General features: G+C 34.3%; 1 long non-coding RNA gene across 1 annotated transcript; it reads left to right on the forward strand.

Moving 5' to 3' along the window:
- Positions 1-10,733: 10,733 nt before the first annotated feature.
- LOC117125446 lies at positions 10,734-12,525 on the forward strand. The gene is made up of 4 exons (XR_004448123.1): positions 10,734-11,007; positions 11,122-11,255; positions 11,556-11,694; positions 12,281-12,525. It is a non-coding gene; the product is annotated as an uncharacterized LOC117125446 (long non-coding RNA).
- Positions 12,526-12,891: the final 366 nt, after the last annotated feature.

The raw sequence follows: 12,891 nt of genomic DNA on the forward strand, positions 1-12,891 counted from the left end.
TATCAGCCTAGATAGTGAGGCAATGGTGAGTGAAAAACGTGGAGTTAAATTATAGATGCATTTTTGATATTTCATTAACGGTTTGTATTTGAAGAAATGATACATGGTCCTTTATAGATAGGAAACTTTGTTTTTTTTTTTATTTTATGATATGCATGCGAACTTGATTCCCCAACGTAAAGCTGGTGGGTGCACTTACTCTGTAATAAATAAGTAATTTGATAATTATTTGTTTGATGATTCTTTGTGTCTCTTGTAAATACATGTTCGGACCTTTTGTCAGACGGGTTCACAGAGGCCGTGTGACACCATGGTTATACTATGGAGGTATGGTTATTCATACAGCATTTGTTCCACATGGAAGTGGTTGTGTTTGATGATAGCAATATGGTTTAATGTTCTATATCATAACAAGTACTATCAATCAAGTATGGCACAGCAGAAAACCTGCAAACTTTCTTAGTCTCTAATGACTCTTGATTGGATATGAAAACTCGACTTTCTAATTTGCATAGGCTTTACAGAATAAATTCTGAGTGGACAGAATTAAGGCCCCATAAAAAAATATTAGTTTACCTCCCTCACCACTTTTGGGGAAATTCTGATTTTTTTTTTTCAATCAACATATATTTTTACTTCAAACGGTCCTTTTTCCATCTTTTTTCACTTAAAAAGCTCAGGATTTCTTGCAAATACGTTTACTGGTACAACAAAAACATATTTAAAAAAAAATAAATTTGATTCCATTCTTATGACTTTTTATGTGTCCCTAACCATTGATTTACTTGTGAACATCGGTAAAATGGGGGTGGGGTTAGCAAAAAAAAACAAAAAACAGAGAAATCCTCCCCCCTCATCAGTTTTTTTTTCTTTGCTAGAGTCATAAACTAATAAAAAAAAATATGGCAGCCTAATTCTATTTGTGGGAACAGAAATCATTCTGTGGACAGAATTATTTCTGTGAGAGAAATAACTCTGCGGTGACAGAAACAAAATTATGTAGCACAAAATTTATTCTGTACTACAAAATAGTTTGACTGAGTAATAATTCTGTGGTACATATTATTTCTGTACACAGAATAGTTTTACAGAAATAATTATGTAATAAATATTTGTTTCTGTAGACAGAATAGTTTTACAGAAATAATTATGTGGTAAATATTTGTTTCTGTTAAACACAGAATTACTTCTGTACATATAATAGTTTGACAGTAATAGAGACTGGGCTAAACCTCACTCAACTTTTTGGGTTAATCATGAATGAATCATGGTGTGGTGGTAATGTTTATTGTTAAAACACACATTTTAAGTAAATATATGTATTTTTCAACCAACGTTTGCTAGCCCGATGTCCAATAAATGTTGTGCGGTAGCGCTAACACGGCCTCAGTCCACTGAACCCCGGTTTGAAAGCATAAAGATTTAATGAATCAGTTTGTGGTTACGATACGAGACCTAGCACTCAAAACTTTTTTTTGCATTTTTCGTTTTAATAGGCCTATCTGTCTGGGAAGGACAACATTGTTTAGATTACATTAAAATAATTAATAATTTGTATTCCATAAAATTTCATCTTCTAATACCCCTTTTACACTGCCAAGGTTGGAAGCTCGTGTTAATTCCAGAATGATACTGGATACATATTGAGCGAAAAAGTCTGGGTTGATCCAGAGTTGCACCCACACAGGCAACGAATGCGGGTTCAAATACCACCCTCAATTTCTGTTGTGATGGTGATGATCACTTCGCTCGAGTTCCTCGCGATGAAGCCGTAATTATTGACGCAGTGTCTGCAGATTTTTTTAAATTTGAGAATTAAATCAGCATCTTTGTTATCAAGACTATACGGGAGTACAGGAGGTTTAGTTTGAAAAATTTCTTGGCCAGTCTGTTGCTAGTAAAGTAGTCCCATTATACCTGACCACGGCTGCAGTAGGCGTAGGTAAGGTCTAACTCCGGAATCGAATTCGGTGTACCGTTTACACTGGTGACTGTTCCACGTTGTCCGGTGCTGAATGCGTCTCCCGCACATCGAACCTGGGATGTTTGGCAACCCGGGTGGTATTTTTTACCGTTTACACTAACCACAACTCAGGAGTTTCTAGCCCGGGTATTGTAAAATCCCAGGTTGTGTTGGAGAGTTTTGCTTGCAGTGTAAAAGGGGTATAAGAAGGTGGTCAGTGACACTTCATTATAAAAAAGCGAATTTGTGACCTCGGCCCATGGCCTACCCAGCAGTAGGGCTATAACCATCCAATTCTGTAAGAAATTAGACATTATTATTATTATAATTTATTAAAGAACCAAATAATTCTCGGTTTATATATTTTAAGTATGTAAGAAAATAGACATTTATTTGGTAATTGATTAAACCAGCGTTCATATCGCATCGCTGCTACACTCTGAGGCCTAATTGTCCAACGTACACATTGGATACTGCACGCTTGGCTACTGTTTATCGATTGACGGTTGCTTTCACTTGTGGCCGCTTCAACCAATCCACATGAAGTACTGTTCAAATGAAAAACTTTCTCTTGTTGATCTTAATCTACATTTATTATTTCCAGGATGTTGATAACATGATCCTAAGCATTGAAAAACGTAAAAACCTCTCACAAGATGACAAGTCTGAAAATGCATTGCTTCGATCTAGAATTGACGAACAGAGCAGATTAATATGTATCTTGAAAAAAAGGGCGGATGAAGAACTTGTGAGATCACAAACACTGGAGCGAGTAAACAATGAAATGGTGCAGTTCCGGGACCAAGCCCAGCGGATCATTGATGTTGAACTGAAAAAAAAAATGGTTTACTTGAATCCAGATTCAGCGAGCTCGCCGAAAACCATCAAGAAATGATTCGCTTCAAGGATGAATACAAACAAACAGAATAAAAAACTAAGGGATAAAAATTCAAGATTGGTAGCGGAAAATAAAAACCTGTTTTCATCAAAGCTTCTGGAAAAAGATGAACAGATTCATGCTCTTCAAAAGCAAGTAGAAATGTTAAAGGAAGAAGTTGCAGAAATGAAACTGCTTTGACGAATTATGGTGAATTGATTTTTTATTATTTTGATAGGCATCGAGTTACTATAATATGACCTCATGTAGGCTATGTTTTCTAATGTCTAAATCAGCTTCCAAAACCAAAACATTTTGAAGAAAACAAGAAACAAAGCGTATGCAATGTAACCATCTAATTAATTTTTAAATACTCATTCTTGAAAGTGAAATTCTACATTTTAGAAATTTTGCATGAAATCTGTCAACCATGGTGTCATGGTCGAGGTTGATTCACCAATCACGATGTATTTCAAGCATCATGGGGCTATCCAAACGAGCATTTGTCATAATAGAATGCAAATTATTTTTAATTAGTCTCATTGAACTATTATTATTATTTATTATTAATAATAATAATAATAATAATAATAATAATATATGTGTTAATAATAATAATAATTATTATTATTATTAACACATATAGTTTAATGAAAACAATGTGGTGGCTAAACGAACATTACATGTAAATATTTTTTTTATTTGTTTATTCCCCGACAAAATTTACTCCCCCCCCACCCGACGGGGGTTATTGTGATAAGATTTCATTGTGATAAGATTTCAAACTTTTTCTTGTATTAGTTTTTTGTTCTTTAAATTTTCCCTATATTTTATCTCTCCAGGTTTGGTTGTGACTGTTTGCCGAACATTTATACCAGATGAGGTATTTTAGCTGTATATTATTGTTGATGACGACAATGGTAACTGTGACAGAAAATAATGACAACAATAGCAGAGACCATCTTAAACCAAATTTACTAATTTATTACTATTGAATTTTTGGACAAATTTAAAATTTTGTATTCGATTTATAGAATTTTTGTATTTACAGCATATTCGTTTATAATTGATTTTATAGAACATTCTGGTTTTTTAAAAAAATAGCATTAATTTTCATTTTTTCCCAGAACTTAATCTGGTGTCCAGAGACTTTATTACAAAGTATATTAACTCAGATTCACTACATGCTGGACAATTGGAAAGGAAACGCTCATACTTCGAGAGCCCGTGATGAATTCTCTCAACTTTGTCATTAAAAATCTGTAAGTTTATCCATTACTTCATACATAGAAATTTGTCACCATAAGTAAATTAAGCATTTAATCATGATTATCATCTTGTATGTGATGTTAGGGGTGTCCTTATATCCATCATGGGCTTACATCTGAGAAACCATGCTAGGGGGCGGATCCAGCGACGTCCGAAAGTGAGGGGGGCGCGATTGAGAAGCAACATACTCAAGGGGGTCCGAGGGAATATCCCCATGAAATTTTTGTTTTCTAGACATCTGGAAGTAACCTCCCCCCAAATCCACTCCTGCATACTATATTTTTTCTTATACCCTATTAAATAAATATACTAAAAATTGTTAAGCTTTCTTTTGTTAACTTTGTATCCATCTATATTACAGGCAGTATTCCATTCGTTTATTTTATTTGTAATTTAGCTAAAGATATTTTTAACTTTGTTTTCTCAGGTGTATTACTTGGAAGAACTGCTTAGTCCCGTAGTTACGCCTTTCATTTGTGCTTCAGCGTTAGGAAGAGGGCGTTAGACATTGTTGATTTCTACCATAATTTTACAGTAGATGTAGTAGGTGTTGGCGACGTGTGTTCGTTTGCAGAGATGGATATTAGGAGACATGGAAATGCAAGGGTACTTAATTTTTCACGTTTGAATATCAGAATACTTTTGACTACTGATTACAGTTGATTGAATTTGTACCATATGTGTTTTATGAACCACTTCTCTTGTAATACCCATGTATTTCCTTTTTCTTATTGTATACCTCTTGTTCTCTTTATTATTTAACTTATAAATGACTAGTTCAGCAGTGTATCCAGGATTTCGAAAAGTGGGTTACTAAGTAGTATTAATTTCTATTTTAAATATGAAAGAATAATGCACAAAATTGGACTAATAGAGGCAATGTATTTATTTAAAAAAAATTTTGTTCAGATAATGAACATTTTATGGCAAATTAATACAAAATTAATATATAAAGTTACTTAGTTTGCGTTTTGCTTCCATTAATTTACTATTATTAAATTTTGTGTCACGTTTGAACAAATAAGAAGGTGATTTGGCACTCTGAGCACACTCTCTGGGTATGTGCTGTAGTTAATTATATGCAGTGTTACTGTATTTTTTACGTTGGATGTCTGAGGGAGTCGAGTCAATATCAACAAGCAGAAGATGGAAAAACTGAACTGTCTTCCATGCACTTTACTGTAAGCATTACTTAGTCAATGGTCATTATGTTAATGATTTCACCTCATCACATAAATCAAATCATCATACGTTTATTTCACCATGGCCATACCTACATATAAAACAAGACTTAAGTCTGGTTCTCACGAGAGACCTACTGTAGTTGTATACGGATCGGGAGCTAACCTTTAGCGCTAACCGTGTGAGAACGCTTGATCGGTTAGCGCTAACCGTTAGCGGCTATTGGTTAGCAAATGAGCACTTTTCTATCATCAACCAATCACCCATACACGTTTACAATTTCCAATTTCTTATTGGCTAGTGATTCGATCATCATATTCTTGGTATCCGGATCGGGATTTTCTGGTATGTACGCATGACAGCTAACGGTTAGCAGGATCCGGATCCTGCTAACCGTTAGCTGCCGTGTGAGAACATAGCCATAGATGAGGACCAACCTAGAAGTTGAGTTTGTCTCGGTTGGCCCTTTGACAAATTACAAAAGAAAAAAGTACAAAAAAGGAAGCAATAGCATAATCAAGTTTAGCATAGTAAAGGTCAAAGGTTGAAACCTGAAGCTCTGGGCTCACAGGTTGGTGTGCCCGTCTCTCTTTCCTTGGTAGACATTTCATTTATTGCATCATAAATACTGTACATATAAGAATATAGTTATAATGTGGCAGGATTGCGCAAGAGTATAAGATTGATCTACTGTCGAGGGGCTTCCTCATGACAACAACGAATAATATGAAATATAGAAACAATTATAATTCAATATGCACAAATTAAGATATTAAATGTAAACATTGAACATGATGAGTATGCGTTTTATTTATTTATTTTTTTCATTTCACTTTTTCTCATATCTAGGTACAAATGTGCATTCTTGACACAGCTAAACAGCTAATTATTTTGCCATATATGGAACACTTCACCTGTTACGTCTTCATTGCATTATACCTGTCTCTTATACACATCTATTATCATCTTGTATGTGATGTTAGGGGTGTCCTTATATTGTCTTATGCTTAACATGGTAGTTTAGGGTACTCTCGGCCTATAATCAAGTAAATAATGGGATGAAGATATTCCATCTGTCACTGAATTGCGTTATTTCAAATTTTGAAAGATAAATATGTTTTTCCAAAAGAAAGTATTCTTTTAAGAAATTTTAAACACCATCATGGTTTAATGGAAATTTTCTAAATTTAGCTGTATAAATATAATATTTTATTAAAATAAGCAGCAGATTAATGATAGATGGAGATTCAAAACCAAAAGAGAATTACTTTATTTGTAAAGTCCTGAGTACATAAGAAATTATTTACACAGAATTGTTTCCATTCCTCTTCAGTTACTAAAAAAATCATTTTACTGGACCATTTCTCTAGTGCCTTACTGTTGTATTGTCCTTTGTTCTTTTTACCTCTTATTAGCTCAACATAGAATATTTGGCATCCTTTTTTACGCTGTAACATATATCTATATAAGGTAGATCTAAATGGACAATGCAAATTTCTATCAAGATTTTCAAGTTCTGGATACGCATGGAATAAAGCGTTTCTTATCCCCAGATACCTTAGAAAATTAATATTCAATTTAAATTCTTTACAAAATTCCTCACGTTTTTTAAATTTACCTTTACTATCGAAGAAATCGTTAACATATTTTACACCTTTCTCGTACCATGCTTTGTAAAATAATGTGTGATCACTGTGTGACTTTATCACCATTAATAACAACAACAGAAGACACTTAATTATATAACGTTTTGACCCATCTAATAAATTAAGGTCCAAATCCAAAAAGCTCTAGACATTTAAAGAGAAATTTAAATGAAATGGAGTCGAAAGCTTTTTCGAAATCAACTAACAGAAGCAGACCAGGAATTTTGTATTTTTTTGTTTGGAGTAGAAGATCATAAATCAATCTAATATTTCACCTATGTATCGCCCTGGAATGAAACCATTTTGATCATCAGCTATTAGGTCGGGGATGGCTGTTTTTATTCTGTAAGCCAAACAAGCCGAAGCAATTTTATATGTAACATTTAGTAACGAAATGGGTCACCAGTTTTGTAGGTATTGCCTTGGGTTTTTCCCCTTTGGGATCAAGGTAATGACACCTAATTTTTGTGTTCTTGATAGTTTTTGGGTATCGAAAGCCATGTTAAAATATTTAATCAAAAAGGCAGATAGATCTGACCAAAAAAACTTGAAAAACTCAACGGTAAATCCATAACTACCTGGGCTTTTGTCTCCTTTCATATTTTTTAGTGAATTTAAAATTTCATCGTACGACAGCTTACCTTCCATCGCTTTGGACTTTTTATTACATAGAGGAGGAATATGACTAGAGTATTTCATCACATTTCAGCCCAACATTCTTGTTCTGAATACAGATTATTGTAAAACTTGTGAGTTAATTGTAAAATACGTGATTGGTCTTTAGTGGTTTCACCATTGTCCAACTCTAATTGATTTATTGATTTCTGGGTAGCATTTCTTTTTTCCAAATTTAAGAAATAACGCGATGGTTTCCCATCTATGTTCAATCCAACGGGCTTTTGCTCTAATTCTACTTGTTTCAATTTTATTTTTTCTTAAGTCTTCCAGTTCTTTTTTGGCATTTTCATAAATATAAAAGTTCTCTTGGGTTACTAAATTTTGTTTGGATAGTTCCCGCTCTGTATCATTAATAAATTCTTCCAATTCCTTTTCTTTTTTCAAACGAGAGGAAAATGGTATTGTGACGCCTCTGATGTCCAAGAGTAACATTTCAAAAAACATCTGATCATCAATTATAGATTGGAAGTTCTCATTTTTTATCTTACTAAGCATTTCAAAATTATAGGGAGAAGCCATAAATTTTTCTTTGGTCTGCCTAATTGAATTTTTTACACATTTAACATAGTCTGTATTTCTGTATGTCTAAGTAATGAATTGTTGAATTTCCAGAATCCCTTGCCCTTTTTTGTTTCAGAAACGTTTAAAGACAATGTTATAATTGAATGATCGGTTCTATATCCAGCGTCAATTTCTGTATTTTCAGTAATAGATAGTAATTCCTCAGAAATTATAAAAAAAGTCGAGCCTTGCCTGTTTTACTGGATTTTTTTTGTCTCCATGTAAATCTTTGGGTACCTGAATTAAGCACTCGCCATACAACCACAATATTTAATTTTTTCATAAATTCAATAATTTTCTTTTTGAAATTTGGATGATTTAAACGCACATAATTTTGAGTATCCATATTTTGATCCCGAACTAAATTCCAGTCCCCACAGAGTATGTTTAGTGGATTATCAAATTTTGTAATTATATTGCTCAAGTACTTAAAAAAATTAGGATTATCCTCATTTGGACCATATACGTTAAGAATAGAAAACTGTTTCTCCTTAACAGTCAGACTTATGCCAATAATGTTACCTTTATCATCACTCTGAACTGCGTGGATTTTAGCATCCAGCTTTTTAGTTAATAAAATAGCACTCCCCGAGATCGATTAGTACCACTAAAGAAGCATTCTCCATTCCAATCAGATTTAAACATATTTACAGTTTCTTTTGTGACATGTATGTCCTGAAGACAAAATATATCATTTCCTTTCGATTTAAAAAAAAATCAAAAACATCTTTCCTTTTTTTACGATCCCCTATTCCTCTGCAGTTCATGGATGCAATTTTTAAAATTACCTAAACTCATTTTTACACTTTAAACTTGGTATATTATATAATATTAAGCATAAAACAGAACAACCAGAAAAAAAAAACATTCAAGACAAAAAAGAAACCAAAAACTAAATAAGCTAAAAAGCACATTGCCGTCGGGTTGATACAAGCGATTGTCACACTCGAGAACAACTCCCACCGAAAAAAAAAATCAATGTAAATTGGATGAGCGTGCCCCCCCCCCCCCCCCCCCAAGCTTCGATAAACCACACAATTCTACTATTCCAAAAAGACTGAATATACAAGAGGGTATTAGACAAATACCATTGTTACGCATAAGCTTCTTTCAGTCTACAAACCAAAAACTAATTTTGACTTTCCTATATTGAACAAATCATTTTAACCACGTTGTCATGGTCTATTTACTATTTTAACACAACCAATTAAAGAAATTTCTTTCACACAAAATTTAAACAGTTATAAATAAAATACAAAGAGATATTAGACAAATACCACTGTTATGCAAAGGCTTCTTGCAGTCTGCAAATCGGAGACCAAAATAAGCTTTCATATTTTGGATAAATCATCTTAACAATGTTGTCATAATCTTGTAAAAAAAATTTGCGCAATTTACCACTGTAGCATAAAAGAAGACATTCCTTTCATTTAAAAGCGAATGGTTTACCATTTCTGTCCCTCCATTTACTAGCAGCAAAACGAAGATAGTATTTCTGTTCATACAATTTTTTGACCTCACTTATCCATGACAAAAATATGAGGTGGCGTAGAATTTATTTTCGGTGGCCACGCCCACTGAAAAATATTTCTTCTTAGATCCCGAATACACGTTAACCGTGACAGCATAAGCCTAGCCGAATTTTGTTTGCTTCGAAGTCTTCGAATGGGGGGGGGGGGGGGGGGGTGCTATGGAGGAATTATACCAGATGGAAGGTCTGACTTCTCTAAATAGTGAAAATTAAAAGCTGTATGAAACCATGATACATATTTTCATGAATTTTCATGTTGTAAAAATTAGAGTAGTTTAATCTGTCATAATTATAAGTCAGTGTTGTGACAAAACAGTAGCAAGAGACCGGGTTAAATGGAAAGATTATGTTATGGGCTTTTGTGCCTCTTGGCATGAAGAGGAGCGGTGAGGTGGGGTGAAAGGTGTGCCATATGTTGTTTGATGAGAAAGAAATAATAAATTAAAACTTAAGCTTTGCACATACTGTGTCACACGACCATTGGTCGACTAACCCATCTTCGCCCTTCGTGAGCGATTGACAGTGCGACACTCTCTGTTGATTGTCTGTGGCAGACTCAACAGGTTGCCATTAAAAATGATCTATTGTGTGTACCTCCTTGTGTGCCCTTCTCCTTAGAATCACACTGGGCAACGACCATTGGTGCAGTGTATGTGTCCGGCTTTAAGGAACATGATCAACATTTGTGAATCTGTTGAATTTATACATCATTGGCAACTTAAGTGAAAAATAGTTATCACTCACAAGAATCTCCCAAAAATAACCCAACTCTCCCCCCCCCCTCCTTTTTTTAAAGTTATTTTTAAAAATGGAGGGAAAAAAAAGTATATTTAAATTTATGTGTGATAGTGCCATTTTCAGCCATCTGGAGGTGACATAATCATAAATTTAGACCCTTCATCTATGTAAGTCCCTCCCTGGACCCCTCCATTTAGAATTCCTTGATCTGCCCCCCCCCCTTTTTTTTAAAAGTTATTTTTAAAAATGGAGGGGAAAAAATTATATTTATATTTAAGTATGATAGTGCCATTTTCAGCCATCTGGAGGTGCCATAATCATAAATTTAGACCCTTCATCTACGAAAGTCCCTCCCTGGACCCCCTCCATTTTTGGAATTCCTTGATCTGCCACTGCAGATCTCCTGGAATTGACTTCCAACTTTGGACCCCTGCTGCAGAATAATTTTATTACCGTAAGTGTATTATTGATGTTTTTTTTAGCTGAACAAGATTTGTACGTCCTTGATGCTCAGAACACAGCTCTCACAATCTCTATCCGATCTATTACATCCATTGAAGGGGTATGTATACTGTAATTATTCAAAATTTCAAAGAGATATACCTTTCTTAAATGTCAATAAACTTAAAAAAGAAAAGGTTTTGAAGATATTTTTGTTGATATTATTGCATTGTAGTATAATAGTATTCTAAGCAGCCTGGCAGTACAGAACCAGCTACCAGCCGGGGACTCCACAAGCTGGGCCTAAACAAAAGGTTAAAGGAGGCTTGAGGGCCCTATTTCAGAAGAAAGGACAGGCTTACTTAGCAGGTATGTACACCAATGCTAAATACACTTATAATCTTTTACCCATTTTACAAATTTACTTCTCAACATTCAGTTCAGTTTTTTACTGCAATTTGTTTTATAAATAGTTGTAATTATTATTATTATCATCATCATCATCTTCAATATCTTCATCATCACATCATCGTCAGGCTACTATTGTTATTAATGTTATAGTATCTTGCATCATTGTCATTGTTATTATTATTTAATTTTGTAGTATTTAACAATACTGTAGTTAATAAGTTTATTTACATTCATTTCCATAATCTCCCTTTTCCTCAGTATTCAGAGTGGAGGAAATCTACAGAGTAGTATAGGTGGAGCGAGTCTACAGGTTTCCCAACCCATGGCCGTGGCAAGTACAGCCTCGTGCAACTTCCATACAATAGATATAAATTTCAGTGCAATTTACATGCATCAGGTAAAGCAACATCACCTTTATTTATCCAATTATTCATTTATTATTTATAAAAAAGTTGTAGTTTTGTACAAAACCATCATCATTATCACCTCCTTGTATGGCCAAGAGACTCACGGAATGAGTCTACAGCACCATCCTCACATACATGACAAACTGTTAATTACGACAATTTGTAATGCATTTTTCAAGTTTGAGAGTGCCATATCTGAGTATGAGGAAGTGTTGTGTCTTTAAATTGTTCACACATTTCAGTGGTAGATCCAGGAATTTTATATAGGCCTAGAGGGGTGTATTTTGACAGATAGAGGGACTAGACCCCCTCAGCCCCAACCATGGTTGAGACTGAGATGCACTCTAAGACTTGAATTTGTTATGTAATTTTTTTCCCTTCATTTTCCCACTCAAACCTTCAATCTGCCTATGCACGTGGGTGTGAACTCTGCCTTTAAACAGCTCCCTCAGCTGTGTACTAGCATCTTGAGATTGTCATCGTCATCATCGCAAGCATCATCGCAAGATACTGATTCCTTCTTAACAGTATCTTATATTTTAGATTTTTCTCAAATATTGCCACTTTATTTAACAGCTTCATGATCGCAATATAAATTCAATACCACAAGGAAAATGTTCCCCAAGTGGTACTCCTCGAGAATCATGGTTTCGGCAAGACACGCAGGATGATAATTCAGAAGATACGACACCGGCAATGTCGCTAAGAGCCCCCGAACCAGTAGTGGCTGAAAGTCTGCTTGTCGACACACAGCAAGAGACATCCACAATTGGAAATCTGACAGTGTGACCCATTTGACCTCAGATCGCATTTACATTCATCCAAGAACTTAGGGAAAAATCCCTACTATTATATAAGTGTCTTGTAAGTGTATAAGTTTTGTGAAAGATCTATCATGGAAAGTTTAGATTGGTCAAGATTATATTCTCTTTAGAAATAAATCTTAGTAGATAAAATGTAGAGTGTTGTTGATTTTACATAGACTGAAGTGAGAAGTTTGGCTTAATCATGTGAGAAAGATGAGTCATGGTTTGTTATTTTGTAATATTTATTGTTGTGCCATAACGTACAATTAGCAGTATACATTAACAAGAATAAAAATCATGAAAAATAATTCTAAGCTTTATCTGTTATGATAGTTTGTAAGCAATTAGCTGATAGCCTGATGTAACCAGTAGCCTGGCGTG

The sequence above is a fragment of the Anneissia japonica genome, unplaced genomic scaffold (assembly GCF_011630105.1).
Source record: "Anneissia japonica isolate Jap-2015-1 unplaced genomic scaffold, ASM1163010v1 scaffold53868_len14262_cov101, whole genome shotgun sequence".
NCBI lineage: Eukaryota > Metazoa > Echinodermata > Crinoidea > Comatulida > Comatulidae > Anneissia > Anneissia japonica.